This window comes from Bactrocera neohumeralis, chromosome 6 (assembly GCF_024586455.1).
Source record: "Bactrocera neohumeralis isolate Rockhampton chromosome 6, APGP_CSIRO_Bneo_wtdbg2-racon-allhic-juicebox.fasta_v2, whole genome shotgun sequence".
NCBI lineage: Eukaryota > Metazoa > Arthropoda > Insecta > Diptera > Tephritidae > Bactrocera > Bactrocera neohumeralis.
In genome coordinates this window covers 79,668,980-79,695,355 of record NC_065923.1, presented here as the reverse complement: position 1 = coordinate 79,695,355, position 26,376 = coordinate 79,668,980, and the positions used below count along the sequence as shown (strand labels likewise).

General features: G+C 34.8%; 2 protein-coding genes across 4 annotated transcripts in view; one reads left to right on the top strand and one right to left on the bottom strand.

Annotated features, from left to right (window-relative positions):
• LOC126763311 (serine/threonine-protein phosphatase rdgC) overlaps positions 1–26,376 on the bottom strand; it is a 124,205-nt gene that overhangs the window by 40,910 nt on the left and 56,919 nt on the right. The gene's annotated exons all lie outside the window — the stretch shown is intronic.
• LOC126763313 (antigen 5 like allergen Cul n 1-like) overlaps positions 1–26,376 on the top strand; it is a 109,122-nt gene that overhangs the window by 49,599 nt on the left and 33,147 nt on the right. The gene's annotated exons all lie outside the window — the stretch shown is intronic.

The following is a 26,376-nucleotide window of genomic DNA, read 5'->3' as shown; positions in this document are numbered from 1 at the left end:
TGTACTCGTATTGTAAACAGTAGGGTTGGCAAGTGCAAAACAAACAACAAATGCGGGAAGGAGGAACTTAATGCAGTAAAGCGACAATCCCTGTATAACCCAGTGGTGCAACACGAAATTCGTGGCTAAAATCAAACTAGTTAGAAAAGTAGTAGTTTGCAACCAGAACTTCATATATAAAATTTAACTGTTAAGAAAAAGTTCAGACCTTCAATAGTTGGGGACTGAGCCGAACAGATTATAAAATTTTCTTAATATGGACATATATTAGCTTTGATGTAAAGGAAATGCTCATGAAAAACTGGCAATAAAATACACAATATCAATGTATATATAATACGTATTTAAACTTAATTTATTCAAATTTTTAACGTATCCAGACTAAACCAGTTAGTTTGCTTTATAAATTGAATAACACTAGTTAGATTTTGGTTCATTTGAAACCGCTGTCGGACTGGTATATTTTTCACCGAAATATGAAAAATTTGCAACTAGTCGCGTTGATGTACATATTGAATGTAAACTAATTTATAAGCAATTAATTTCACTGCAGAGATTTGTTGTTAAGGAGTGCAGCTGGCAATTCGGAAAACTTACTGACAGATTGAAACTGAAAAAAAAAACCAATTTGAGTCAGTTTCAGAAAGTATAATTTAACTATATTACATAAGTTGGGTAACATTTGCCAAAAAGGATGAACGTGTGGAAAGAGCGACTCTCAGAGACACCTCTGGTGCACTGCGGACTATACCAACGAGCGAACGGATGGGTCGAAACTAGGAAGGAAAGTTGGAGTTGAAGTTTTCTGTAAGCACTCCTCCGTCAATCTTAGCTTTAGGCTACCGGACCACTGCAGGGTTTTTTAGAAAGAAGTGGCTGGTATTAAGGTGGCGGTAGACGTACTACTACGAAGTGTAGCCTCTTTCAGGGAAATAAGCTTTCACTCAGACAGCAGAGCGGCAATACTAGCGCAGAGCACTCTAACTGTGCGCAAAAAGTTAGCCAGCATCACACTCTTTTCGGAGCCGAATCGCTGGCAGCTGCAAAGCCGACTAGCCAGACAGGGGAAGTTTTGTCCCGTTCACATTGGAACCAGGAGACTTAGCCGGAACGGACATTCGCCATCTCAACAAATTTGTGAAAGCTCCCAAAGCGCTTTATAGATTTGTAAAGATCTTATGATCTATTATATAGTATTTTTGGGTAACAAAACGGACCGGCGTTCTATGATGTCCGAGTGAGATCCCTGTTAGAATCGATCTCTTAACCTAACATAGTAAATTGAACCATATTTTTTATGCGGTTAGTTTTGAATATTAAAAGGAAGTACACTCCTAATACAGATTTTTTTTAATTTAAATAAATTGTTGCTTTTTTAAAGTTCTAAGAAAATGGCGTCTAAAATTAGAAAGTTATATATATTTGAGTCGAAAGAGTGAAGTGTAAGTACGAATATAACCTAATATTATTTTAGCACGTATTCTCTGTAGTGCTTTCACTACTAATGGAGCATCTACAAAAGCCGTCCATATTCCCTGCTGGCAAAGCTCTCTCAACATTCATTAGTGCGTGTAATTAGTGTGATTCTTGCATCCTGACAGCCTACAAACAACTATTTAGACCCATACATACAAGCATATGTATGTATATCACTTACAACCTATTTATTTAGCTTTATTTCCCGCTGCTATATTATGATTTATGCAATGACAGTGCGAAATATGTTAAGTCCATGTGCTTATATTACACACACACACAGAAGCATGCATACAGATTCAGTTAGTAAGCGTGTGTATATTTATTTGCTTTCATTAGCATTTGCCTGTTTAGTTGTTAGTATAGTGTTAAATTGCGCTGAAGGTGCCGGAAGTTTATGTAAATATGTAAATATGTGAAAGAAGTTAATTCCCGAGTTATAAAGAGCAAGTGTGACTCGTTAATTGCAGGGCAATCACTGCAGCAGGGAGAGGTCAGCGATAGTACTATAATATCTTATGACATTTCAGTGTCCAGCTGTTGAATGAATGTGCTAATATTAGGTTGAAAATTAAAACCAGTACACTGTGAGAATTTCGACCTGTGTTGCTGCTCGTGCACCCGAAGTATTATTGAGGTTAGCTGTGCATATATATAGATAGCCAAGGGGCTTTGGGATGACTAAAGTTTTTTCTAAGGGGGTTTTTCTAAGTTACTGAAAGCATGCCTTGACCTCTTAGTGGATCTAAGATCCTACTTCACGATAAACCTGCAGGGGGTTCCTAGGACATATTAATATTCTAAGAAACTGTGAAGCAAATGAACTGGCCACATCGGACACCTCTTTACAATTAGACCACGGAAAAGTGAGAATTTGTATGCCTCTGACCACTCTCAGATATCTAATGGACTGTCTCTTATATTTTCACATATTGAAAAGTCCGAAAAACGAAAAAATTTAGGCCTAATTTTGATTTGAATATCACAGAAAAAATTCTCAAAAATCCTTCAGATACTTTACTGCCGCCAAACATTCCCCATATATTTTCTGAAACACAATACAAATTGGAAACCGGAATTTATTTCTAATTAAAGTATGACTTAAAGGGACTAGAAGTGGTTATGGAAAAAACCCCACATAATTAATTTGTTTAAAATTTCATATATCATACAAAAAATAACACTCCCCCGCTACAGGAAATTTACGCTTTCATTTCTCGCAATGCTCGCCGGTCCGCCTACAACTGACTAACACTAATGAAGCTATTAAATTACGTTACTTAAGTCAATTTTCCCCGCTTGATTGGGCTTTTATGTTCAAATTTCGGACATTTGGCAGATCGCTTACAAATAACGTCAACTAAATTTAAGGCCTAGTGAATCAGTAATTAAAATTGGCTTCAAATGTCAGCGAAATGGGGTCAATAGCGACGCGGCAGGAAAGACTAGAGGCAACGACGCAAATGTTAAGTGTTAGACGCCAAAGTAGCAGAGGGTTGAAGCATACTTCAAGGCGGTGAAAGCTACTGGGGTAATTGTGGGTGGGTAGATTTAAAATGGAAGCAATATTCAAAATTCAATCAATAAATAAGGTAACCAATATAAGTTCTTCAATTAAGCTTTTTGTAATTTTAATATTTTAATTTTTGTGGAGCTCACTTTTTGATTTTTTTTTTCAATTCAAGCTTTAGCCTGTTGAAGCTAGTTTACTATGTATTTATTTTTTGTGTGGTAAGGTATTTAATATAATTTATGTTCTTTTTCTTTGTTATATTATGTTACGCTATGTTACATTAATTTATGTTATTCAGTATTCTGTTATGCTTTATAATGTTATTTATACTATGTTAATTGTTAATATTATTGTGTTATGCAAAGTGATGTTAAATTTAAAATTATGTTACGTTATGTTTACGTTAAGTTTATTTATGTTTATGCTTTTTTTATGTTATGTTACATTATATTTTTTTTATGCTAACATTATGTTACGTTATATTTACGTTAAGCTTAGTTATGTTTATGTTTGTCTATGTTCAGTTATGTTAGATTTTATTATGTACATATATGAAACGCTATGTTACATTAATTTATGTTATCCAGTGTTCTGTTATGATTTGCAATGTTATTATGGTACATGCTATGCAAAATTGTGTTATCAGAGAATGTATATGAATATATGTAGTTACATTAAAAAATAAACATTATTCTCTGGTGTTTTATTATGTTATGCAAAGTCAAGTTAGAGTAAATATTGTTATGATAAGTTATATTGCGTTATATTCTGTTATGCTTACGTTATATTTATGGTATGTTAAGTTATACTGTGTTATGTTACGTTAAGTTTACGTTCAGTTTATGTTATGTAACGTTATTTTTATGTTATGTTAAGTTATGCTATGTTATGTTACGTTATTTTTATGTTGTGTTATGTTATGTTTTGCTATGTTACGTTACGTTTATGTTTAGCTATGTTAAGGGGCTATACCAGTGTGATGCATGAAAAATTAGGCGATTTTCCTGAATTTTTTTTAAAGAAAGTACTAGATTGAATGTTTCGACGTTCTATGGACGTAATAAAGTATATTTTTAGCTATATTAAAAAAAAAAAATTTACAAAAATATTGAAAAATAACGGAGTTATGTGCTGTCTGCGGAAGTGCAAAAAGTAAAAAAAAAATCAAAATGTTTATTAAATTTAAATATATTTTCTATACAATGAATACGATCTTTGAAAAATATCAAAAATTAAGAAAATGGCGTAATTTTGAAAAAAAAAAAATTGGTTATTTACGAAAAAAAATGTCGTTTTTTTAATACCAAATTGACAATTTTCAACCAATCATAAAGATCGTAGTCCATTGTATAGCAAATGTATTCAACTATACCCAGTTTTAATTTGAAGTCGATCGATCAATTTCTCGTTGAGTTATGATGTCAGCAATTTTGAAAAATGTCGTTTCGAGAAAAGCGCGTTTAAAGTTTCACTTATATATGTTTGCACCTCTAAGCGGTCGCTGTTTAGAACGCTGCTATTCAAAAACATTAAAAAAAGAAGTTTTTTTGAAAGTGTCACACTGGTATGGCCCCTTAAATTACGTTTTATTTATTTTATGTTATCTTATGCTTTGTTATGTTACGTTTTATTATGTTACGTTATTTTTCTCACTTTAATATATATAAGTCAGAAAAGTTTTTTATCGAATTTAATTTTTTTGTGCTTCAAAAATATTTATTACATTAACTTTCACACTAATTGCCATGTATTTAGACAATGACATTTGTACTAAAAATATACCCTAAGGAATACAAAAAAAAACTGAAAAAACAACCACAGACACATTTAAGCAGATTGGGCAGTCGTAAAAAACACGACAAATTCGTTTATGGCCCAGACAAAAGCTGTTAAAAAATAATAACACACAAAAGCAAACGTCAAAACGCATTGGGACACTTATTCAAATTGAAGAGAACACACTTACATATATATATTCCGAAATACACCTGTCTATGTTCGCTTAAATATTTAAACACAAACACACTTATGTAAATGCCTAGAGCGGTTACGGAGCCAAACAATTCGAGCAAGCTGGGAATAATTTGGAAAATTGAATGTTAAATCGCATAAGAGAACACACTGCATAGGTCAAAATCTTTAGAACAGCATTAGATGTATGTTTGTGTCTTCAGACACACACCAATTTTCTAAGAAAATCCTAAATTAAATAATATTTATTTTGCAGTCTACTTTAAAGCTGATATATGGTAGTGTTAGAAATAAGTTATAGAAAACATATCATTTGCGTAAGTAACATATGTATTTTAGCAAATAATTTGTTGTTCAACAAAAATATATTTGGAAGAAGGAAAAATATAGTCAAAATTCGCTCAGCTTCGGCCTGGTGTGTCATTAAGTGTACAGCTCGTCGGCTTATTTCCAGCTGCGGCACGAAAAACAAAAATACATTGGCCAATATGACAATGACCTTGATGAATTTAAGTGACGAGACACATGAACTTTTTATACACATACAAACATACAAGTAGCTGGTTTATATACATATGTACCTGTGCGAAGACTGCTAGACAGGCAAGCTGCTTGGAGCAGACACCAAAATATGGAAAAAAAAACAAAAAACTGAAAACGAATAAATAATTTTATTATCAAATTAGCATTTAAACACAGCAGGCGAGGTCAGGCTGCCAAGCAGAGGCATAATCTGTATATGTACATACATACATATCTATATTCATGCACTTGTTTTCTCTAAAAAAATTTCAATTTGGCACTGTGGTGTCAGCACCTAATAAGCTTTGTCTGCTTAACTGTGTTCAAATATATTACGCACACACACACTTAAGTACTAGCACTTACTTGCACAGCTGCAAGTGCGTGTTGCCACTTAATTTTGCGCATATTTTCAAGCATGCGAAAATGTTGATTAAATTTTTACTGCGCATTGTATGCGCGAAAAACAGTTATATAACACTCAAAATGCATATGTAGGTGTGCGTGGGTTGCAATATACATATATGTGTACATATATATAACAATACACATATATGTCTACATATATGTATATAAAATACTTATAGCATCCATTGGCATGATAAACGCACGCGAATTTGGCATTTACTTGCAGCTGAACTTTCGCAGCTCAAAATGTCAGAAGTTATCTTAAGTTCGCGCATTGAAAGCCAAAAGTTGGCGCCGTAAGTGTAGGGAATGCAGTCAATTACGTTTAAGTGCCTTAATTGCCTTTGGCAACACTGCCAACTCGTAACAGGATATTTACATAAAGTGACTAATATTTTCAGAACTTTAAAGTCAACTAAAAATAAGCGTTAAGGCACTTAAACTACTTAGATAAGACGGATGATATATTCAAGAAGTATAAATTAATATTCGGTACTTTGATAAGGGAAAGTAGTTCAGGAGATTCTCTGCGTTCTACTATATGCCAGAAGGATCTTGCAGTCGCGCAAAAACTGGTTATTGACCAGCGTCTACTAAGCGCATGCAAGGTCTATTGGTCCAGTGCTAGAACGCAAGACGCCAATGGAGATTCAACGCTGTCCCATTCCAATGAGAGCTGGGAAAAGTTCCTATCTGGCTAGCTCATCGGCTGGACAGTTGTCATTGACTCCGCTATGAACAGACACCGAAACTAGACTGTTAATGAAATAGTTTGATGCTTTATCTAGTGAGGATAGACATTCCTTGGTCAACTTTGAACGCACAGTTAGTATGCAAGCGCAAGCAGCAGTACGTCTACCGCTACCTTAACAGTAGCCACTTCTGCTTGAAAAATACTTCAGTAGTCCAGTAGCCTAAAACATAGCTTGACGGAGCCCAACCTTCACTCCTAGCTGAAAAAGCTCAATGCTCATCTTCTCCAGAGACTCCTCCACTACCGCATATGCCTCGAGAAACCCAAGTTTTTAGGAATGCAGGTGCGGAAAAGATTTCAGCGTCCTTCGGTTCGGACCCACTTCACTTGGAAACATGCGCGCTCAATTCAATTCTAATCCAACATTGTCAATCAAATTTCCAAAATAGATGAATTTTAAATATTTACAACTACAAAGCTTTGCACTATTTTCGTGCAATATGTTTACATATATATGCTCTATGCTTCAACTGGAGTGAAATATATAACACTATAATCCTATATACATATGTAATATAAGCTCAGTACAGCATATCTAGGGAATGAGCAATTTTGGATTGACAAGTAATTCAGTTTATATGCAATTAACAAAAACGAGAGATCTGCATCAATGCTACCTCGTAACTGTAAAGTGTAATGCTACGAGTGTGTAATCATGTGTATCACATTACACGGTAAATAAAGCAAATGCATTACCACTTAAGGGAATTAAGAGTGCCAATAAACTCGGCTAATAGCACTTACTGCAGCACATGTTTGCAAATTTAAATGTTTATATATACATACATGGGTATAGACAAGATATTTTGCAGCTAAAAGCGAGCAATGCGGTCATAAAAATTCGCACAGATGCACAGTTGTATGTAAAATGGAAATATGAGTGACAGTGAGACTGAATTCAAAAATTCAAAAAGTTTCAGCCACTTCAAAATAATATGCACACGTGACTTGTTCCAGTACTAGTATGATAATTTGGACATTAATACTTTCAAGTCATGTATTAAGGGCTTTTCGAATTTTATGAAAATATGAGGTATTGAAAGCTTAAATTAAAATTTGTTGAGTATAATATTTCAAAAGTAATACAAAATTTATAAATATATTATATTATTCATGTACATATAAGGTCTAGTAAAAGGAGGCTTTTTTCCGTTAGATGGCTTTAGTAATCTGTAACTTGCATTGTATAAGTTCGATCTGGTTACGCTGTTTAGCATCAGAAGGTAAACATTTCGTACTAAGAAAACTTCTGAAACAGTTCTGAGATTGCTTGACTCAGTATTGCTTGAGCCAAAAATAGAGAAGTATATCTTCTTTAAGAGCGTAAATTTAAGCCAGGCGGCGCAAAATGTGAGTATTGTTTATGGTCCTGATACTAGCAGCCAATTATGTGCAGCTTTGATTTCATCTATTCCGTAAACGTCAAGGGAAACAGTCGTTTTCGAATCTGATATTAGATGCCCCCCTAGAGCTTAACTCTTAATTCGAACCTTTACTGTCAACAATTAGACCGTCTGTAGAAAGCAACCGCCCGGAACGGCCAACTGTGGTGAATAGATGAGGAATTGTGTTTCATCAGAACAACGACAAGCCACACATATCCGTATCGACTTACCAGAAGCTCGAAGATCTTCGTTAGCAGTTTCTTATGCATTAACCCATTTAGACCTGAAACTATTTTTTTTTAATTTAAGTGTTCTTTGTCTATTTTTATTAGACCTAAGGTATCACAGAACATAAAAAACATGTTAAAAAAATTACATTTCTACAAGTTAGGCTGAAAAGGCCGTATCGTTTGTGATACAGTAGGCTCATATGCTCGTATATATGCAATAATACAACAAAAAACAATTTCTTATCAAGGGTACTTCAAAATAATACATATATATGAGACGGTAGGTCTAAATGGGTTAATCATATGGTCTGGAACTGACATCAACATATTTCTACTTCTTCCTGTCTATGGCGAGCGATTGTACTGGTGAAAAATTTACGTCAAGAGAAGCTTGCGAAAATCGACTGCCGCAGTTTTTGTCAATAGAGACGAGGTTTTCTTTGAAAGTTCCTACAAAATGACAACACATTATTGAACAAAACGGCATTTATTTGATCTAACTCGGATCTTCAACAATACAAAATAAAATCTAGAATCTAATGAAAAAATAATGGATTTCTTTTACTAGACGCATTATACAATTAGAACCAGCCATCAGGGAGTAGAATTCTGTCTACTTTCGGGATCTTTGAAACCAAAGGAACTGGGTTAGCTGCAAAAGATCTGTAGAATGTTTTTAGTAGCGAAAATCTGTATTCTCGCTTCCTAAATACAATGCAAACTTATTTGGCCGAAAGATGTCCCACCAACAATATCTCCAAGGTTAAGCCAAACAAATTCTGGTGTAGTCATAAATTTCGAATTGGCTTGTTAATAGGTAACTCGAACCAATCAAGCTCTAATTTAATACAGTCTTCAGAGAAGTCAATAGATGAACGATTGAGCACTTGAGCGCTTTGGTTCATGGTGATGCCAAGGAGTCTAGGAAAACTCTAATGTCGAAACTCTAAACTCGTCTTCTCTTGCGTTTCGATGAAGAAATAAGAACTGAAACCTTTTATCGTAACCTAAAGTGCTAGATATAGATTATCTTACGAATGGAACAAAAGGTATTTTCTCGGTGGAGAGTGGGGATATGTGACCGTAATCAAGAAATGATATCGGAGGTAAATATTCAACTTTGTGACAAAGTCAATACAGGGAAATTGACTTTTTATCCACTAGGTCTGAATTATCTCAGAAATATCTATTCTTATGTTCTGAAAACGACACATTTCAGTTTATGCTCGCACGTACTAAAACCGAAGACATTACCAACCTAGCGATATGTAATAATTTCGATATTATATATCTATTTTATTATGTATACATAAGTACTTGTATATCCATAGGTACATATGTATATATAAACAAATAAACTGCCAATAACATTTGCAACATCAAACGAAGTAGTAAACTGCATTCAAGCTTAAATAAACACGCATATGTTGTCATATAAGTACATATATATGTAAACATATATATACATATATATATATTGATAAAGCAGAGAGGATATCATCGACACAAACAAAATTACATAAGCAGCAATTTCATACTCATTGCCATGAAGCAAATATGTAGCAGCAAAAGCGTTCACATGCAGCTAAAAATATTTGCGCTGAGCAAAGCAACAAAGACAACAAATTCCAGATATTTGATTATGTCAGTTTAGTTACGCTTTATGCATACTTGGAGGGGACTCGTTTTGTGGAATGTTGCAATTAAGAGCACGATTGTAGTTCATAACCGCATAGTTCAATGAGATGAGTCATATGAGTTGATGATAAGGACCCAGTGCAAATGAGCCAGTGGTCATCCAAGGGAGATGTGATTTAATGAGCTATAAATTATAAACTGCTTTTGAGGGGTATAACTACAGGGGTCATAAAATGTACATATATTCGATCGCAGCAATGTGAAATGAAAGATACTAAAAGTTTGAAAACAAAAGTCGCCTCGGCTCAATTCTCAATAATACGGTGGATGCGACAGCAATTCTTTTCCAAATTCGTATAATTTGTCCGTGGTGACGGATTAATAGTAAAATGGAACGTTTTTTCTTCATTTCGCCGACGAATCAGTCCAATATTTCGGCGTAGTAGACCTCTGCGGCCGTTTGCCCTACTCAACGTAGTCGATGTACATTGCACCCTGTGAATCTTAGAAAACGGTAGTTATCACCATTTCGGCCAATCGGACAGTTTTCGCCATCTTCGGAGCAGATTCGCCGTATGAAGCCAACTTTTTCGAATGTTACTTGGTCCCTGTTGTAGACCAGTGGGTTCATGTTTCGTGGACGATCATTAAACGATTGCGCTTTAGCCTCGTTAAATACTATTGTGAAGTGGTCTCACGCTTGAACTTATTATCCGAAGACGTCTAAAGGCGCTAGCTTTCTTACGCCCAATATTTCATCCATAATATAGCCTTTGATATGCTTATAGTCTAAGTTATCTCGAGCATCTCCAAACGGCGATTTGGGTGAACTTTTAACACGATCGTCTTCGTGATAGCCGTTTTCGAAGTTTTTTGAGGTCTAAGTTAACTCGAGTACCTGCAATCAGCGATCTTGGAAAATGAGATCGTCAACTTTCATCACGTTCTTCTCCGTGATAACAGCTTTCGAATCACCTGAGTGTGGCTCATCAAAAACCGATGGGCGACGATGTTGGAATTCGTTAAAACAATTTTTATCGGACGTCTTCGAAGCAGGAGAGTCACGGTCTGCCTACAGTATACAAGCGTTTTTTGATTTCCCTTTCAATTGAATGAATAGCAGGATCCACTGATATCTTTAACCTAACTAATCACTCGGTGCTACACGACTTACACCTTTCGGCAGAATATTTGATAACAGCCGTCTACGATATCGGACTATATGATACAAAATTACTTTCGCGATCAGACGGCGAGGCTAAATATTTACTGTACCACCTTCTACCATTTGAGGAGCATAGTTGGTAAATCTTTAGGCAAACTTTAAAGGCTCCATACCCTTCTAATTTACGCCGTCATCACGAAATGAGATTTCCTTTCGGAAGTAATGCCTTTTAATTTTAAAAGAATTTCCGCCAAACCTTCAAGCAACACCAGAAAATGAACACATATTTGAGCGTATCAAATTACTTGAGAGTCCCAACATAAGCGCCATAAATCACAACAATCCAACAGCGTATGAATCCTTTCAGATTTACCCAAAAGGATTTGCATAGCGAGGACAACAAAATGGCGCCATAAAATGGACTAGAAAAGCAACAAATACATGTAGTAAGCAAATAGCTATGCATCATTGCCGCTGCCAAGCGTGAAAAAATGCTATGTGGAAAAAGGATTGGTATCATATTTTTCCAGAAAGCTGAAAGCGTTGCACGACATGACAATAGATCAGAGAGTACATAAATAAAAGAATTCACAAACACAAATACACGAGTGCAGCAAAGGCATAAGTATATGTGTGTGTGTGTTGCTAAACTTGTAGACTGCATTGTGTATAGGGTATAGAATGACGGACTGTGATATTGAAGATTTTGCTGTCACTTTGCATCAGTGTCACCGACAAGCAATGGCAGTTAAATTGAGGCGGAAAGTGCAAAGTGGACAAGCGAACGTTTAGGGAATGTTGAAGTAGTCAGTAAAGGCAAGGAACACGCAGAAGAAGCAACAAAACATGAAGGATGCGCTGCTGACAATGAATTAATAAACAGGGTGCCACAAGGACCAATGGTCAATAGCCCGGAAGGAGGAGCAGCACAGTAGCGAGACAAAAAGAAAAACAAGTACTCACAAGAAGTGATTGAAGTAACAGCTTTAGAGAGTTTACAACAAGGGAGTGTCGAGGTCATGAGACGACTGCATAGCAAAATGTTAGATTGCTGGCGCTAATTGATGAACAGGCGAGATAAAGGAGCTGTGATTGGCAGGCAAATACAATGTGAAGCAGCACATAATGGAGGGCGATAAACAAAGCCAAAAACATGGAAATAATAAACATGACAACAACAGATACAAGCAAGAAAGAGTAATGAGTAGTGCGTAAACGTGGAAAAGTGAATATGTAATTGTGGCAAGTATGCATATTTTAAACAAATGGGGCGTATAGAAGTAATTTTTTGGCTTGTATATTACTCATGTTGTAACTTCTGTTATTGTTGTTGCTATAATATGTATTATGCTTATCAATTATGTTTATGTGTGGTCTTCAGCGCTTTTTGGCATACTCGAAACATTTGCAGCGTTTGTCGTTTTCTTTATTATTAATGTCCTTTTTGTTGTACTTCCTGCCTTCTATACATTTTTCCTTGCTTAGCACTTATTTTCTAAGTAATGACGAAAAAAATGCATTGCACAAACAAGTGGTCGCAAAGCTGAGCCCACTTGTAATGGATTTTTAGAAGAGAAAATGCCAACAAAAATAAAAAAAAGAAAGAAAATCATGAAAATGCCAAATATCAAGATGTCTGGCTGTGGCTATGAAAATCATGCTCATAATAAGTATTGTTGACTAACAAAGTTGACCGCATGCCAACAAAATAACATAAAAATTAAATAAATTTGCGAAGCTATAAATTTTGACAACTCTACGGTCGGCTCTGTACGAGTGCGACGAGCTGAGATTGTATGCGACGCGCTGTATATTTTGCCAAAAAAGCCATTGTTGTCATCCATCACTGGTGACTGTCGCAGATGAAAAATGACAGCGGTCCAGCAACGAGCTGACGAGTAATGCGGGCAATAAAATGGAAATATTCTTGTTAATGTAATAAATAAATGCAAATGTGGGACAACGAAGTGCTGGAAATGATATTCAATACATAACTGGTTTACCCAATATATATATATAAGCCATGTTAATATACCTAGATCTGAAGTCAAATGTCGTATATATGAAAGTAGGCAAGGATATAAAGAGTTGTAACTTTTTTTCGAAAATCTTGAAGGCATCAGATATCTTTTTCGAAAGGTTCACGACCGCCGAAGAATTATGATTTTTAAATGATAAAGGTCTTTATGATGTTTACTAAAAATTTATACCACCTCTGTGTGACACAAAAAGTTCAAACAAACACTTGGCTGAGATAGCAGACACTCTTAAGATACCAACTGAACATCTACATCATATCATTTATAAATATTTGGGTACGAAAAAGATCTGTGCAAAGTGGATGCCGCGCGAGCTCACTTTTGACTAAAAACAACAACGATCTGATGAGCAATGGTTGGAGAGGTTCAAGCCTAATAAACTCGAGTTTTTGCGTCGATATAAATATGACAATAGATGAAACATGCCTTCATAATTTCACTCCGAAATTAAATCGACAGCGGATGGACTGCGCACATTTAACCTTCTCCAAATCGTGGAAAGACGCAACAAAATAAAATGGTTTGCTGTCAGTGAAAACGAAAGCAAAATTCCATGAATTGAACTGCTTCCGCATCCAACGTATTCTTCATATCTAGCCCCTAGCGACTATTTCCTGTTCTCAGATCTCAAAAGAATGCTCGCTGGGAAGAAATTTTCGTCGAATGAAGAGGACAAAGCACAAATCGTACTACAAAAATGGTATCAAAAAATTAGAGTGACGCTATGATCAGTGTATCTCTTGCAGGGACCTATGTTGAGTAAAAAAAAAAAAAGAATTTCGCCAAAAAATGTGTTTTATATGGTAGGACATGGACTTTTCTGTTACTACCTCATAACTTGAGTATATCATAAAATGGCATTTAAAGCTTAAAATTTAAATTCGCTGCTCTCTCTAGCTCCAATAGAATGTTTCACGCCCACACCAATCATATTCGCACTAAAATTTTAATGCCAGAATGTAGCAATCATATCTCTACATCAAACACATCTAATCGATCATCCGAAAAGTGTCATTGTTCTAGTCACCCAAAAACAAAAGCAAACTCTCAGTTAAACTTCCTTCAATTTATGGCAACATCCACAAAGTGATTCAACTTCCAAAACTACCAGCTGCTTGTAGTGGGTAAATAATGAAGTGAACTTTTAGTGAGCTAGCATACAAAATATACAAAGTAGTTTATGGTGATGCGTAAGAGTGAAGGCGAAAGTGGTAAAGAAGACAAAGTTTCAACACAACTATGTACATATTTACCTATCCATAGCAACACAAGGTGGTTGCCTACAATATTTCGTTGCTTTTGGGCAGCAAAATCGTACCAAAAAATTGCTTATGCAATTTACAACAAAAAAATACTATTTCTAATGTGATTGCTTATATTTCATGCAGCACACTTATTATAGCGATATAGTCAGTAAAATAAGATGATTGAGCATAAAAGAGAATACATACACACAAATAATATTTATACTTGCAACGAAGCATGTACTTGTGGTAATTCATCAAAATTTTACCTTTTTCTCTTCTTTCATGCAGAGACACTTAGTTTGCCACTTCGTTGCATACACTTTACGCGACTTTCTTAGTATATATATTATATATACTATTTACCTTTTTGATTTAGTACGAACATAATACTTGCTCTCCACCCTTAAATTTACGCTGTGCAATGAAGTGCGAATTCAAATCAAACGAATTGAAAAGTATGTCGAATTTCGCAGTAAATCAAATGCACTCAGCACAACCCTTCCAAAAATAATACACACACATATATACCTACACATAAACACCATCAAATTTTTTGCATTCGACTTGTCTTTTAGTGCATACACTTTGAGCTTCAATTTTTTGTCCTGCAGTGCCCTGTTCGATTTGCTTGCAGTTGTAAAAGTTTACGACTTTTTCGCTCGGACACAACATGTTTTTCTGACGTGGATTGATGCATTTTAGTGCCATGTTTTAGTGAACAAGTGAAAAAAGAATCGAGGAAAAATACATATATGACACGCGAAGAACACACACATCCAGGAAATAAAACAGATTGTACGCAAGTGGTGAAGCGGGAGTGGAGCAGCAAATGCAATCACCAGTCGAAGGCGTTTGAAAATGCAAAACATATATTTTACAATAAAAGTAACATACGCGACATATTAGAATGCGTGCTCAATGACCTTGACTTTAGTATACATATAGTAAGCAGGATGCTTAGAAAGTTATGTACAGCAAAGGTTGCGTAGAACAGAATGCTGTTGTGAGATAGAACTGAGAGAAATACTATATATATATAGTAATACTGTATCCTAGCAGAGCAGACTCAGACTGCCAGCACTACTTGCATGCAAGTGCAAACCATTTCATGTCTTTAAGGAGTATTCCAGTCTAGACCTAAAAAAAAATGTTTTTGTTTTTCAAAGTTTAACTATAGTTTAACTATTCAAGAATATGCCCACATATTTTTTAAAATACAAATAATTTTCTGAGATATGAGTATTGTGCTGATCGGATATCCAAACTGTTTCGGCCGGAACTAATCATACAACAGACGCTTTTTTCTAGAGACAGTCTTTTTCAAAACGTTACCCAGGATTTTTCAGCTTCTACTTAATTGATTTACCTGAGAGAGTCTTCATTATAGATTTGTCTATGAAGGGAACTATTCAAATCCCTAAATTTCATTTAGAATTCAATTGAAATAGTAAAAAAATGGCACAAAAATTGTTTTTATAGCCATTTTTTGAAAAAAAAAATTGTTCCCACTATACCGTTGCACCAGACATTGCGAGATTATACTATATTTATAGTTTTATGGCAATATTTTTGAGACCTCCACTTCATGAACTGCTAACTTTTGAAATTTTTTTAATTATTTTTTTGGAAAGCTTTCAAAAAATTGTGGCATGAATATCTAAAAAAAATACCAGACCATAGCTTTATGGCTCGTTTCATTTGTCTGTAAATATGGATATGACAAAAGCTGGCTGACATGATAGCTTTGGTTATATGGCCACATTTGATTTAATGTGCAATTAATGCGGAAAAATAGAGTAGCTGTTAACTGCAGCGCTGCAAAAGCAAGAAACCTATAACTTTTGATGATGCAATAAAAGAAAATTAATTTAAATAAGTAAATTAGAGAGGGAGCGAAAAAAAATTGTGGAGGATTAGCAAAAGAAAATATTAAGAGCTGGAAATTAAAGCATACATTTTTTGTATACGATGGAATAATGTTAATAATAGAACCAGAACGAGTTTAAATTATGGGTTTAAGAGTATTAGAGGGCATAAGAAAGCTTAAAGTGGAGCTAAAGAGGTTCTATAAGTTTCACCGATTTGTAAATAGTAGAAAAATGCTTAAAGGATTAAGGAACTACGAAATTTAAGCACATATGTTCAACATTTAAATAAGCATGCTATCTTGATGACAGTGCGTATGAGTAACATTTTCAATGTATCGATCTAAAAGTTGCTATTACCTTACCATATAGACACAAAATACACATACTAGCAACATTGAGTTTATTGCTGAGGCTGGCAGATTGGGATTGGCAGGTAAATAAAGGTAAACAATGCCGCACCATTTAATATTCGCACACATCCATATAGCACATAGAGAGATTGTATAAACTTTGGCTGGCATTACCAACAATCACAGCTACCAGACAATTGAATGCTGGTCTAGACATACATATTGGTGTGTGTATATTTATTTTCATGTTTAAATTTGTATGGGTTGTAAAACATTTCAATCGAAAACGAAAGTAAATATAAACTCTGTGTGTGTACTTGAAGCATGCCGCAGCATTTGGGTGCCGAAATTGAAAGGCAGCGCTGACTGCCTTAAGCAAAAAAGGGTTGCCTTATTGAATTCGGCGAATTCTAAGCCATTTTGTACTGCTGTCACAGCATAAATATTTATTGTTTATTTCTTTTGGGATTAGCGGCTGTAAGACTTCGAATTTATAAGGATTATGGCAAGTGGTGTGGGTGTCGCTGTGGGCAAAGTGAATATTAAATCAATTTATATTTTCGGCAAGAAACGGCAGTAAATCAAATACTGCATTTGAAAGCATAAGCATTTTTTTCGTGTTTGTGTGTAAATAAATCAAATATTTATGTATAAGAATTTAAACGGAACAAAAATACCAAAAAAAAATTTAAAACCGCAGCTTTACTTGTAACAAATATTTATTTTCTTAGTTTTACTTTCCACGCTTTATATTTTTTCTTATAACCATTTTTAATTTAGCACACAGTGTTCCCCAAACTTCACCCGCACACAGTCAGCTTTAAAGCCTTTTAATGCGTGCTCATTCCAGGTAAACCGCAAATTTGCCTATAAAATTGCCATAAATTCTTGTTCTCAGCTCTTATAGCTCAGCAGAACTGGAACAAGTTAAGGCAGGCGAGCAAGCGTTTAAAGCTTTTGGAATGGCCAATCAATGTGGGCAATGATTGGCATTTGAGCATGAAGGTTGCAGCAGTGGGATATAGAACGCTTGGGTGAAATAATATACATATATATATACATATTTGACATACAAACATATTATGGCTACATTACCACGTATTATGGCTAGCCATAAAAGCAAGAAATTTCATAGACAAAATTGTAATGAATAGATATAATGATAATTTTTTTAAGATATAGTAAGCGGGTAGCACTTCCTGCTTTGATTTTGATGATGACACATGCCTGAGATTATGTTACACAAGTTAATTTTGTGCTTGCGTTAATAAAGTCAAGATTTTATGTGGAAATTACGTGCGACTACCAAAAAGATAAGAATAAATATGTATGCCGCAAATGAATTGAAGGCGTTAGGAAGAGAAGAAGCACTAGATGCTGTTTTGAAATCTGACAGAATCATATGAAAGTGCCTAACGACTAATTCTCTAGTAGGAACGGCCAAAAGTGTCTTGGAAAGCAGTGAAGAGAGTTGGCAAAACTAAGCGACTTTACTTCTACTGAGCACCAAGTCATAAAGGCATCTAGGGCAAAGGGAGGGTGGACCTAATCTGGGTGCCGAAGCATAAAGTGGTAGCCGGCTGGCCGACGAACTAGCCCGCTCTGCGGCATTGGCCAGGATGCTAGGGCCAGAAGCGTGCATTGCAGTCGGTCCCACACTATAAAGGTGCTGCTCCACACGGAGTAGAGAGTGACGTTTAAGGAAATAATCGACTTTTTTCGCTGATATAGGTGAGGGCACAATAGACCATAGGTCGCAGTGCAAAGTCTCAATTTTCCTATCTACCTATCTATCAAGCGGACGAGTTTGCCAAGAGTTGTTGTTGTAGCGGCAGAAAACATTCCTAAAGTAATTTCGAGGCATGATGTCGATTTGACGGCTTTGGCCGGATAAAAATCCGGGTCAGTTTCGGTTATTTAGACCCGACTGTCGTAAGAACCGTGAGTGATGTACCGCTGTCATCCGAAAATTGAAAACTGATACGACGATCTGGACGGAAGCATGGCAAGGAAAATCAAAATGCGATGGAACGATCTGGCTCGGTGCTGGTGGCGAAACAAGCCTGCAAAATGGGATGATAGATCGAGAAGACTACAGGAAATGTCAAGAGCAAGGCACAAGGGAAACAATGAAGCATCTGCTGTGCACTTGTCTCGCTCTAAGCATTTGGGGGTATTTGTTGAAATTCGAGTCAAGCCCAGGCATATTAGACCAGCCTAACCTAATCTAAACTAACCTTATAGAGAATTATTATTGTTAAAAACATAGAGTGCCTATATTAAAAACAAAATATAAATAATCTAATCTGGTTTTCTGTCTAACACAATCAAGCCTTCATTGCGGCAGTGAATGTATTTCTAAATCTATTCCTTATTATATTTATAGGCTCTATTTATATACATTTATTTGTATCCTTAGCTCAACAATGCTGTAAACTCTTTCTTCTCCCCCTCTTTATTGCGAGCAACAAACTCATACCGTTATGTCATTACAACAAAAAACTACAAACAATTGTAACAAAACTGTCGGAATGGCAATGCGAACATCCCGCTTTTATATACTAAGTACGAATACTAGCCCCACGCTCCAACAGAAGTTAAAGGAAAACTATATATAAAAAATATAAAAACAATCGAGTGAGTGAGGTTACTTTCGAAATTAGTAAATTGATGAATAAATAATGGCCGAATGAGCATTTACATTATGCAACTGACAGCGCTGATGAGTTAACAATTCAATGAATTGACAAATTTACATCGGACTCGTGCTTAAGCTGCGTAGGTTTAGCGGTGGAAAGGATGAGTGATTTACAATGGCAGCGGAGCGAACTCTACGAATGTATATACATATGTATGCAAACATATAATTGTGTCTGCGCCTGACACTGCTGTGCTAGGCAAATTGTTAAGAGCTGTCCGTAATCATGCTTTGTTGGTATTGACTCGTATATAACGGTTATTAACAAATACAAGTATCGCCTTGTTTTATGCTGTAGGCACGGATTACAGATTTTGCTTCAAGTTATTGAAGCGACTATTTAACAATTCATTCACACACACACACACTTGAGTTCACACGCAGTCTCCCACACTTGGCGAATCTATGCTTAATTCGTGCAACCCACTCGATTGAAATCCGGTCTGTTGCTGATATTTAGTCCTCTTATCATTATAATTGCTAACAATGTCATTCATGTACAATTGTTTTGTATTTATTTTTTTATTTTTATGTTATATCTACTCTGTAGTTTTTTTGTTGTATTTTATTTGCCCGATTTTGCTGTCGACTGTAAGAAGTATCCACAAATCGATCTCTTTTTTCCTCTTTTTTTTGTGTGTAAGGTATGAGTCAATCAGCGCATTATGCTTGTAAGGCTTATGTAATCTATGTGATACTGAGAAATGGTATTGAATTGTAGCTATTAATTTATAGCACACAATTGAGTAATATTATATATTTCCTTCCTTGTTTTTGTATTATGTGAAATATGTACATATACATATATGAGTATATAAGTGAACAACATGACGAGCTGAGTTGACTTAGCCATGTCTCTCAGTTTGTCCGTTGATATATACGGAAAATAGATCGGTTTGAGATATCGATCTGAAATTCCTCACACGTACTTTTCTGCTCGCGAAGCTACATATTTGTAGGAATCGGCGATATCGGACCACTGTAGCATATAGCTGTCATACAAACTGATCGAACGGAATGAAATGCTTGTATGAAAAACTTTTTTATTTTGTAAGGTATTTTTACGAAATTTGGCAGAGATTATTGTGTGAGCTAACACTGTAATCTCCATAAAAATTATTTAAGTCGGATGACCGTAGTATATAGCTGTCATACAAACTAATCGATCAAAATAAAGATCTTGTATGAAGAACTCCCTTATTTGGCAAGATATCTTTACGAAATTTGGCATAGATTATTCTCCAAGAGAACACTACAATCTCCATAAAAATTGTTTAGATCGCACCACTATAGCCCATAGCTACCATACAAACTGGCCGATCCAAAGAGAAAAAAAAATCATAAAATCTAAAAACCTCAAAACCTCAAAACCTCACATTTCTATATCTAAACAGTATAATTCTCAATGTACATCTCAAAAGCACTAACAAAAATATACCAACTATATCATAATAATCTATTCAATGTGCGAAAAAATGTAGTGTGAAAGCTTTGAACTCAAGTGATTCAAATTTTAAGCGCACATTCTAATATAATATAAGCAAATATGCACACACCTGCAACTGAATTCCAGCAAACACGCTCAATGTACATTCTTACTACACACACGCATATGTATGTATGTGCTTGTAAGTGCCAAGTGACAAGCATGATATGTGTGTAACAGCTTTTCATGCATTTTAAGTGGGTAAGCGTATATTACTCATACGCCCCGGGGTTATGCTGTGAACATAGTACACTTATGTATGTATGTGGGTAGGTACTTGATTTATAACATATATGTACATACAATATTCACATATGCAGGTTTGAGTGTAAATAAATTTTAATAACAATAAATTTCGTGTGCTTTAAAGCACAAAAGCAGACAAACAAATTGCATGTGAAGTGAAAAGTGAGTTTGCGAAAAAAAAAGTTTCACAAGCGAGCACATTACTAATATTATATGTATTTATTTAAATGAAATGAGCTTGTTAAAATAAATGTGTGCGGAATTTATAGCGCCCTTGGCATTATATATGGCTACACGTGCATAAATGCCACGACACATGCACACATACATAGTGAAGGAAGCATTCATAAGTATACATATGCCATAGATATACATATGTACTATACATAAGTGTAACGTACGTGGTTGTTTTTGCTGGCACTGATACAGGCTCCCACTCACATACATATGTGCACCTGGCACTGCCAAGCAGACTGGAGTTATGCCGAAAACTCATTAAGTAGCTTCCATTTATGCTGCTATTGTATTCTCTAGTACATCTGCCTTTATTGTAGCAGGAAAATAGCACTTGCTGAGATTTGTGGCTTGCCGTAAATTACAATTCTATATTTGTACAAATGCAGTATTGATACTTGTACGCAGTTGTAGTGGTGACCTGCTACTGCTTGTAGCACCAGTTATTATTGTAATTAAATTAATTGTTGTGCTTTTGAGTTGACAGGTTTGAAATACATTTGGAATGCAGTAAAAGCGATGACCTTTGTTTGCTACATTTATATGGTCGTGCACGATTTATAGTGCAATTTTATTTGAAATAATGGCACTCAGAAATTTTGAAAAGAAATTAATATCAATTTTATTTATATTAGGAGTATTTTATGAATATAGGTCATTCAAGACTAGTTTCCACTAAAAATCGCATTTTCTATTTGCAAATGTTACTCATACGCACTTACACTACCATTACATATTTGGCAACCATGGTACATTATTGGCAAACAGTTAAAAGTAGCTTGCTAACAAGTGTAGAAGAGTCTGTACAAGAAGTACAGAGCTCTGTTTGCTTAAAATTTACTCTAAATTCAAATAATTCAAGTTTAAAGAGACGTTAAAGAATAACTTTTAAATAAAAATTATGTTTTTCTGTCTCTGATAATTCTATTTTTACAAGTTTATCATTTGCTTCGCTTACTTTAGCTTTAGAAAAACAAACAGCTGATTTGCATTTCAAAGAACATGCCATAAACAAGTTACTGAAACAAAATATTTCAATTTTAGCCATGGACTCTGTGCGCCAGAGCAGCAAAATAAAGAACTTAGCAGAAAAGCAAGACAAACTAAGGAAATAATAAGAATACACGTGAATAAGAGGAAAGGTAAGACCTTCAAAGAAAATGTTATAAAGTGGTGAAAGGAAGTGTTATATGCGACGCCACAGCGGCTTATTTTAAGTTTAAGTTTAGGAAATAGATGGCAAATAATTGAGGTTTTGCATTGAGATCTATGTTCTACTAAGTTAAAGTTTATGTTTAAGTTTAAGTTTAAGATTCAGTTTAAGTTCAAGGTTAAGTTTAAGTTTAAATTTAAATTTAAGTCTCAGTCTAAGTTTAAGTTCAAGTTTAAGTTTATGTTTAAGTTTAAGTTCAAGGTAAAGTTTAAGTTTAAATTTAAGTCTAAGTCTCAGTCTAAGTTTAAGTTCAAGTTTAAGTTTAAATTTAGGTCAAAGTCAAGCTTAAGTTTAAATTTAAGTCTAAGTCTCAGTCTAAGTTTAAGTTCAAGATTAAGTTTAAGTTAAGTTCAAGTTTAAGTTTTAAATTTAAGTTTCAGTTTAAATTTAAATTTAAGTCTAAGTTTAAGTTCAAATTAAGTTTAAGTTCAGGTTCAAGTTTAAGTATAAGGATATATAAGTATAAATATAGGTATGAGTAAGAAGGTTTAAGTTTGGATTTTATTTTGAGTTGAGGTTTAAATGCGAAAATTTTCAAGATTTTTGTACAACTTTTGTAGAATTTCGAATTATAAATTTATTTTTTTGTCTAAGTTTAAGTTAACCTTACAATTTTAACAAACTTTAGCAATTCATTACCACCAACTCCCAACAACATCACTCCACGTATTGCTTCATCGTAACCCGCTTTTACAGCGCTATTCACCACTCATTCGATATTATTAATGCTTTTGTGTTTTATCATCATTTCATTGCTTTTTTACACTCAATTCAATTTCCTCATTTGCTTTGCAATTTCTCAACTCAAACAACGCTGCAGCACACCGCCATGAAATTGTTACTAATATATGTAAAGTCATATTCCCATAAAATAACGCAAAATTGTTGAGCAACAAAACCTCGCAGAGGAAGTCAGATAAAAGCGATAAATGTGATAATTTACGAAAAATCATGCATTCATTGACTTGCATAAATGTCTTTGCTCGTTTAACGCATCGATTGACATCAAAAAGATAAGTGTACTCATAATCACTCGTGGGACATGTCACATGCTACAATTGGCGCACATATTGCAAGTCATAACCTTTTATCTTGCCAAAGAGAAATTTAGAAAACAAATTTAATGATTGTGTTTCTCTGTCCCTGTGCGTCCAGGTGTGTTTGCGGATTTTGCGGAAGTGCTTAGCTTGCGTCGTCGCCTTCGGAGGCGATTGAAGAGTAATAACTTATTTTGCGGTGGAAGTACCTTCTTGCTTTTGGTTTCTAGGTTTCAGTTTCTTTACGAAAGCAGGGCTAAAGTTATAATAATTGAATGTATTATTTATATAAGAGTTTTTAGTTAATTTTTCGCAACTCAATTTCTTTCGTTGGTGAATTAGTACTTCAGAGTAATCGTTTGCTTCAACAAATGACGCACTGCGTCAATTAAACTACGTCAGTTTTTGAGATATCGCTCTGCAATTTTGCACATATTTTTTTCTCCACGGACCACTATAACCCATAGGTGCCATACAAACTGGACCATCACAATCAAGTCCTGGTATGGGGAACTTTTTTATTTGACAAGATATCTGCACGAAATTCGGTACGGATTATTTTCGAAGGCAGCGCTACAAACTGCGAACAAATTATACAGATCGGTTATATCTCCTTTTAATGTAAAAAATACATTTGAGCAGGGTGTTATAGCTTTAATTCAACGAAAGTTGCTGCTTTTTCTATTTTTGTTATTTCTTAATATTTTTTTGTCAAATATTTATCTCAATTACAAATGTAGAATGACTGCTGCTAACAAACTTTTCGATGTACGTGCCGCATTAGTAACATGAACACTTCAAAGCATCTAATTCCACACAGAAATACACAATTTAATTGACAACAGGTACGTGTCTTCAGTTTCTATGCAATTAAATAACTTTCAAAGCTTTTTAGATGCTGCTGTCTGCAAACTTTTCAGCACAATTATAAGCCAAATATGTTTGTATATAATATAGAGAGAAAACATCAGCATTTGGTTAGGTTCAGGAGAATGCCAGACAGTGCACTAAGGTTTCAAAAGCTAAAAAAAGTATAAGGAAGCATATCTCTAACAAACAGCGGCAAAGCTGAGTTACAGCTTGTAAACTCAACCACTTGCGGCCCACTGTCTGTGGCATCAAACAATTTATGTTGGTCTAGCAGCACTACCTACTACTTGTATATATTATAAATGTATACTTTTATATGTTTGACAGGTATGACAAAAGTTTGTCACATTTCTATTGTGCTGAATCGGAAATTTACTCACAGTCATTTACAATTTACTGACACTCATTTATTAGTTATGTGGCTTTGCACACACGTGCTCGTATGCCGGTCGCATGAATCATTCGTGCTGTCGTGTTGTCTATATATTACGAAAGTTTTCTGACAAATTGACACTTAACTGTTAACTACAGACTGCTATTGTGTCAATTTAGTTCATTCATCGAAACGTGTATACTCATATGTGGGTGATTACTGCCATTACATCTACTGTTGCTGTGGAAAAGTGATTGTAATGTGTAGTCTACTAATAGCTTTTATGGCATACAATTGATGAAACAGTTGGAGTTCCCAATTATGTTCATTAATATAGATTACCACAATTAGGTATTTAGTGCAGTTAGACAATTATTAGCTTGTATGGAATAAATGCATAAGCTGGCTTTGTTACCTAGCAGGTCTACGTGACGTATGAGTAATATGTGAGTACGAAAGAGTGGGAGAAATTATCTCGTTACCCTTTCGTGCTGATATTCCATAGAAGCTGCTGATACATTTTTCATAATAATATTTACTACAAATTTTATTTTGTGCTAAATATATTTAAATTTTATTTATTTTCTGGCTAGGTTGCTAATTAATTTTGTTAAAGAATTTTACTTATATATCGAACAAATACATATATTTTTTCAATTAAAGAAAATAATTCATGATTTTTGAAATTATTTTAGTTTTAAAATTACAATATTAGATCAAAAAAGAAAATAATAACTACAACAACAAAAAACGTTAACATCGTTTACACCGAAGCTATAATATCCTTCACAAATAAAAACTTTCCATACAAGAATTCGATATTTTCGTTCGGTTTGTAGGGCAGCTATATGTTATAGTGGTCCGATATGAAAAACTTCTTCGTTTATTCTTCCATATCTTCAGATATTAATCTGTGCTAAGTTTCGTGGTGATACTTTATCAAATAAAAGAGTTTTCTATATAAAAACTTGATTTCTTCAGAGATTATAGTGATGCTTTGAGCAATTACCCCCGCCAAATTTCGTGCACATATCTCGGAAAATGAAAAAGTTTCCCACACAAGCTTTTGATTTCGATCGTTGACTTTGTATGGCAAGCATAATCCGATATGCATGATTTCTTCGCAGATTGCATAATTGCCATAGATAATACGCTTTGCAAAATTTCATTAAAAGATCTGGTCAAATGCTATATGCTGCAGTGGGGAGGAAAAGACGTGTGCATGATTTCAGATCGACATTTCAAAAAGTTCGCGTATACACAGACTGAAAGACAGACGGACGGAGATATTTAAATCGTTTCAGCTCATTACGCTAATCATTTATATATACGCTTTATCGGGTCTCCGACGTTTCCTTCGCGGTGTTACAAACTTCGTGGAAAATATATATAAAAATGTTTTAATATATCTAATAATTGAAAAAAATTCAATAGAACGAAAATCAGTGTGCAAAATTTCTGCTTAGTAGAACCACCCTACATTAGGTGGCACGCCATGACGTATACGCAACCCACGGCCACAGCTGCCATGCATGACTCATTGGGCAAGATGACGTATACGCTGCATTATTCAGAACACATACATTTATACTTGCTACGTAGCTACGTGGTCAACGACGCTCATAATTTTACATTTCTTTACTGATTCATTTT